General features: G+C 40.0%; 1 pseudogene; it reads left to right on the top strand.

Annotated features, from left to right (window-relative positions):
- Positions 1-5494: 5494 nt before the first annotated feature.
- LOC147446871 (uncharacterized) lies at positions 5495-6411 on the top strand (annotated as a pseudogene).
- The last annotated feature ends 413 nt before the right edge of the window (positions 6412-6824 follow it).

Consider the following 6824-nt stretch of genomic DNA (forward strand, 5'->3'; position numbering starts at 1 on the left):
AAGAAGAGTGATAATAAGTGAGGAACTATTTCTTTCTCCTACGAATGTTTCTCCAAACCACAACTCCAAAAGGGATGCTTTCAAGCTTCAACAATTATTTGCATTTTCTGTAACAAATTTTTTGAAGACCACACACTTGAAATATATGCACCTCTATGTGCATAATTGGCGCAAACAGCAAGTTTCCATGGCCCAAATACACATAGAAAAGGCTAGTCAAGAGCAAAAACCTGCATGAAAAATTATGAAAAAGACAAAACCTGCAACTTTATGATTTTTGACTGAACTTTTTCATTTTTTTACATGAGGTTTAGATAGTTGTTGCTACATTAGCGACTTGCATTGCACGTAACATAGTTTGCCAATCCCGTAGTGTGCTAGAGCATTCATGCTCATCGGTAGCATAAACATTTTTTCTACCCACATCAAAAGGACATATAACATGAAGGTTGACCATATTGAAAGAAATCATCAATTTCCTTACGTCCAAATCCATTATCATGCTCAGTATTGAAAGCCATGATATATATGTAGCATCCATTCTGCTTGTGAGCATAAAAAATTATCTTCAAGGGCTATGTATGGAGAGCCATTTAGCATCATGTCATCAGCTAAAGGATTTAAAATATCCTCCAAAATGTCATATACTTCAAGAACAACCGTTTTCATTTTGTCATGTACATCCACCTTGTTACCCACAATATCCTTTTTTCAATCATCAAGTTTAACCTTGTCATCATTCAGACATGTAATAAGCTCCTTAGCAAGAGGATCGACAAAGTTAGCATCATCCTTATCCATATGAGGAATAAACAAAAGGTCTTCATGGATGTCCATATAGTTAGGAATGTCCTTTTTTTTGGTAGGGGAGGATAAAGAGGGTATGGTATGCAACAAGATGGACATCAAGACGTAGGAAAAGTGAATCCAACACAACAAATCCCCTAAGGTTCAAACAATGATAACGTGGTCGTGTTCCTACTTCTACCCCAAAGTTTATGACAATGTCAAATGCGTCGGCTGTTCAAGTCCCTGGTCTAAAGAGAGTCAATAGGGTGAAGGTAGTGGCAAGAGAATCTAGATGCAAGGACCTTGGAGGGGAAGGGACCCGCTCCATCCTCCACCCCTCTGAAAGGAGGGGCGCATACTATTCCACTGCACATCCCATTTGCAATACAACACAAAAACAAATCCCATTAATTGGAACCCCCGGACTTTCTTGAGACCAAGGATATGGGGTGTGGGCATGGTCTGGATGCTGAGAATTAATCCTCTATATTAATGAACCCCTAATTACTAATCATGGATTCTCTCACTATCCAATCTTGGAATGTGAAGGGGTTGAAGACCCAAAAGAAGAGTGCCCTCTTTTGGGAGAAAATAAACAAGAAGAAGGAAATTAAATTTTGGGCCATCAAGAAACACCACCTTGATGCTCGTAGCAAGACAGAGCACTCTCTAGGGAAAATACTTGTATTCTATGGAGAAGGAAGCAACGGTTTTAGTGGCATTTTTACCATTGTTGATAGGGAATTAGAACCGACATTGGTTCCGAACCACCCCTCTGGCAGAGTCCTTGGGATTAGAATCAGGTGGAAAGGTGGAAGATTGTCTCAAAAGGGAATGTATTCAGGAACCTGGGGGCCCCCTTCAGGGTCGATATAACTCACAAACAAAGATTTTAGTGGGTCCTTAAAAAAATCAAAACTCAAATTAGTAGGTGTGAGTATGATCTTCTCCCATTTCTGAGCCGGATTAGAGTAATTAATGCATTTATGCTCCCTTATTTTTCCTTCACCAGTCCACTTCTCAAGATGGCCAAGTGTCAATGGAAAAATTCTTAAAGCTTAAAAAGGTTTTTTATGGAAAAACAACATGAAATCCTTCAGGCGATGGCAATGGGCCAAATAGCCACTCGGCCAGTGGATCAAGGAGGTCTCATAATTCTTAACCATTTCGACCATGGTGAGGCTCGCTATGCGAAATTTGTGGTCTCATGGGCTAAATAAGATCAAGCTTGGGCTACCATGACCAAAGATATGTTAGAGATGGTAAGTTGAAAGGGGTAGAAGTTCATGAAAAACTCTTAGCCCCGACGTGGTCTACGCTAAGTTTGGGTGGGAATCTTAGGGGAATTGGTAAAGGAAGTGCAAAAGAGCAATAGCAAGAGTCTTAGAGTAAGGCAAACAAACCAATACTTCAAGATATCCATATTGCACTGGTCCCATTGGCTCTCTAAAGTGGTAGGTCCACCACAAAGCCCCTATTGTATAGAAACTGCATATAGAAAGTGCGAATAGAAACTGCCACGAAAGTGAATAATAAGGGTTTGAATTGGCTTGGGCACTTATGGGACGATGACATCAAGAGCTAAAAAACGATGGACCTTTTGGTAACCCAATATCAACTTAATGGTTTGGAGATATTGATTGTCAACAAAGTGATTTATTCCTTGGAGGCAAGAAGTTGAGAAGTCTTGCCATTCTTAGATGCACTCAAACTATTAGGTACTTCATTTTTCATACCGTGTGGCATGCAAGAAATTTTCATGTGTTTGAAGGAGATCTTGATGTGGTAAGCTTTCCAAAGATTATACAAGAAAGCAGAGTGTTGATATGGATTCTTGGGTGCAAGAAAAACTTGAATGATTGGTCTAGGAATACCCATGCCATGATATCAAGAGGTGATAACTTAAGCCTAGAACTTTTGATCACACAATGTGATAATAGGCCCTAATAAGAGGCGGTAGGCATCCGCTTAATCTTAAACACCTCAAGGCTCAATCTGAGCTTGAGGTTGGTTTTGTAATTTTACGTTATGCTTAATACAGTTCAGTCACAAATTGTAAGCTTTTTTATTTTTTTTAAAAAGAATGTCCATTTTTTGATCATGAACTAAGGCATCACAAAATATATCACTATTTGAAGTATTTGGGAAATGCTCCACGAAAAAGTCTTCATCCATATGATCCAAAGCAATCTTATTCACATCATCACTCTTTGGCACACACTCTATCATAGCATGGTCTTGAGAAACCTCTTCGTGAGCAGCATTAGTATCCACATGAACATATCCATCAATTACATTTATCACATTACCTTCCAAGAAACATCACCTATTTGGCATGTGTAGCAACACCAAATTGCTTAACAATAAGGATGACATGATGTAAGAACTTTTCCTCATTTCTTTATCCATAATTCATGCTTCTTGTACCTCTTTAAAAGGAGTAACATCATAAAATTACTCACTGCAGGAAGTTACTCTTGAAGCCCACTTCACAACATAAAGGAACCTTTGGCTTCACATCACCTTCCAATCCAAGCTCTCTCACTCTCTCTAGATTCCATTCCATATGTTTTGCAAACCCTCACCGTATCCTCAAAAGCCTTTGCGTTTTAAGGTCAACCTTTAATCTCAAATTAGTCCTTAAGCTTTACATAAACATGCTCAATTTAATCATAAGAAGAGGAGGAACCTCATTTCCCAAAGCAACACACCATCTCCTCCACAAAGAATTGAAATGATTCACAAAGGCATCTACACTCTTGTCATCGCCTTGTACAAGCCCTTTAATGGAGTGCCATTTATTGGTTGCGATCCTCTACCTTCTTATACTTCTCAAGAAAAGCTTTCTTACTGCATAATAAGTCATCACTTGTGGAGGTTCGGATGATTTCAATCAAGACTCATACTCATCATACCATGTTCTTGCATCCTCTTTCATGTCCTTGCATCCTCTTTCAAGGAAAAGAACAAAATCTTTAACATAAGCATTGGATCTTCCTTATTTGCAATCAAACAAGAAAATTCCATATTTTCAATGAATGCATCAACATCCTCACCTACATGACCATAAAGTTTTGGAAACTCTGTCATCAAGCAAAGCTGTAAATTGAAGGTCACTTGAAGAAGATCCTAGATAGCGGGCACCAAAACACTATTGGGAAAACAAGAGCAAGGGACACCTCTATAGCAATGTCTCCCAATAGCGCTCAAAATGCAAATTTAGCACCACAAACCATATCAAAAGAACTCCCACAACACCTCAACTCAAAGGCAAGTGATCCCTTGGGAATTTACAAGCACACGCCCAACCAAAAGACCACCATGAAAACTAGGAAGCACATGCAATGGCATGGAATTACAACACATGCCAACCAATGCACTTGAGGAAAATACCTTCCTCCTTCACCAAATAATTCTTTAAAACCAGAATTTTGAACTGTAGGCTACCATATCATGTATCTTGTGGTAAATAGAGTGTATTCTCAAACCACAACTCCAAAAGGGATGCTTTCAATCCTAATACATTTTCTAAAACAAAAGGTTTCAATACCACAAATATCAAATCTATGCACCTCTATGTGCAAAATTGGCACAGACAACAAGCTGACATGGACCAACTACACATAGAAAAGGTTAGTCGAGGACAAAAAACCGCATGAAAAAAACGTGAAAAACGAACGACGAGAAAAAACCTATACATTTATGATATTTTTTATGAATCTTTTTATGTTTTTACATGAGTTTTAGTCATTCCAGGTGCAAATAAACAGAGCAACAAAACAATGGAACTAGTCTCATGGCTCTTAGTGCAACCAGAAACATACTCAAGAAAGTGAGGGCAGCAAGAGAAGTCATCGATCATAATTGAAACTAGCAAAGGAGATGGAAGAGGTGTATATGAAAATGACTTAGAGTACATAAGTTGCACAAAATATTCACAATTGCAAGTCTTGCGATTTTTAGAATTGCGCACAAAGCTCAAAGTGTATGAGGGAGATATTTATGTTCGGATGTGCTTGTTGCTAAAATCTTTGATGAAATTTCTTCTGCAAACAAAAGAATCAACATCACACGTGCTAGAAAATGCTTCAAGCACACATTGGTTTAAGCACTATGAAGCGCCGAGTTGAAGTAGTGGAGAAAATTTAGAGCAATTGGAGAAGTAGTTGAAAGCATTAAAAAGAACATTGAAGCATTAAGAAGGAGTACGAAGCACTCAAAAGCAATCGTAAGTACTCCGAGGCACTCTAAAGCACTTCAAAGCACCTCGAAGCACTACTAATCACTTTGAGACGTTTTGAATCAATTCAAAGCACTCGAAATGATTGTAAACCACTTTTGAAGCACTATAAGGCACTCAAAAGAGCTTGGAAGAATTTTGAAGCACTATTAAGCATTGTTACACACTCTTGGGCACCATGTAGAAACACTGTGGAGCAGCATGAGGCACTATGGAGCACTTCAAAGCACTATCTGAAGCATTTTAAAGTACTGGAACCACTATGAATCCCTATGATGAATAAATCGGGAGTTGATTTGTCGAGATGAAATGACTTTTACTCGATCGCTAGGAGGATTAAATTTGACCCTATAGTGGGTGAGGCCATCCCCAACAAGACGCAAGTTCTTAGCTGGACCCAATGTATATAAAAGTTATCACTTGTAATTTCTTGTGTGAAAATTTAAAACATTGTTTCTCTGCAAAATGAAGATACAGCGTTTGATGGAGACCGAGCAGCAACTTCAAATTAACATAACAATGGCCACTTTACCACCGAGAATAACTACAGCCTTCCCACCTTCGACCTCATCCTCATCAAGTACTGCAGGCCATGACCATATCTTCCTGCCTAAAGATCTTCTAGTCTACGAGTTGCTCCCGAGTCTCCCCATTAGGGAGTTGCTTCGCCTGCGTGCAGTTCATCCCTCCTTCACCCACGCCATTGCAACACTCTTCGGCCGCCTTAATCCTCAGCCCACCAACCCGTAACTTCTATACTCTTGCATTTGCAGTTTATTACAGATCGGTCATGTCCAGGCTATTAAAACTAACTCTCTCTCTCTCTCGTCATATATGCACGTCTTCGTCATGCGTTTCTCTCAAAAATATATATGCTAGCAGGCCCATATTGCACCTACCCTAGTTTTACTGCATGGTTGCTAGACCCCAAAGTACCTTCTATCCTCCTCAATATGACACCGTAGCATTTGACCCAAGCTGGAATACATGGCACTGGTTACCACACCCGGCACATCGCTCCTTGAACAGAGATTTGCATCCCAATCGTATCGAGCCAATTTGCAATTTGGGGAGTTTGGTCTGCTGAGAGTGCATTCTTGATCCTCCATCCACAAATGTCCACTTTTTAATCCTCAGCAACGCCTTTACTGGTGACAAGGTGACATTGCCACTCTCTACAAGGAGGTAACGTTATGCATGGGTTTGGAGGTGAATTGCGCTTGGAACAAAGTAATCAGACTGGTCATATTAGCATCATTTGTGTATCACCTCGGGAGTCTGGGCATGTGATTATAGACCGATACACGCCTACTGACCCAATGCGCTAGCAGCTAGTGCTTCAAGGCCGTTGTATACAGAATGTACTAAGGTGCTTGAGGTGATTGCCATGCTTGATGACTAAGGTGCTTGAGGTGCTTGTCGTGCTTGCTGTGACTAAGATGCTTGGGGTGATTGTCGTGCTTTCCGACTAAGGATCTTGAACTGCTCATGAAAACACTACCCAAGCTTGATGTGCTTTGTCGTGCTTGCTGACTAAGGTGCTTGTGTCTCATAAGTCAAAGGCATCCCTACAAAGGAGGGATGAGCCCCAAAGCTAGGGGGATGAGAGAGAACACACACACACACACACACTCAAGAGGCAACAAGGACACATGTCAAGCCCCTACCCATGTTACCCTCATGAAGTGTCCGAGTTTTATTTGATAGACTTAAAAGCAATTAATTAATTATCTAAGCAATTATCATTTCTCTCTCTCAAAAGGAGAAAGAAGGACACTTGTCGAAAATCTACCCT

The sequence above is a fragment of the Adiantum capillus-veneris genome, chromosome 11, assembly GCF_014529385.1.
Source record: "Adiantum capillus-veneris isolate H3 chromosome 11, ASM1452938v2, whole genome shotgun sequence".
Classification (NCBI taxonomy): domain Eukaryota; kingdom Viridiplantae; phylum Streptophyta; class Polypodiopsida; order Polypodiales; family Pteridaceae; genus Adiantum; species Adiantum capillus-veneris.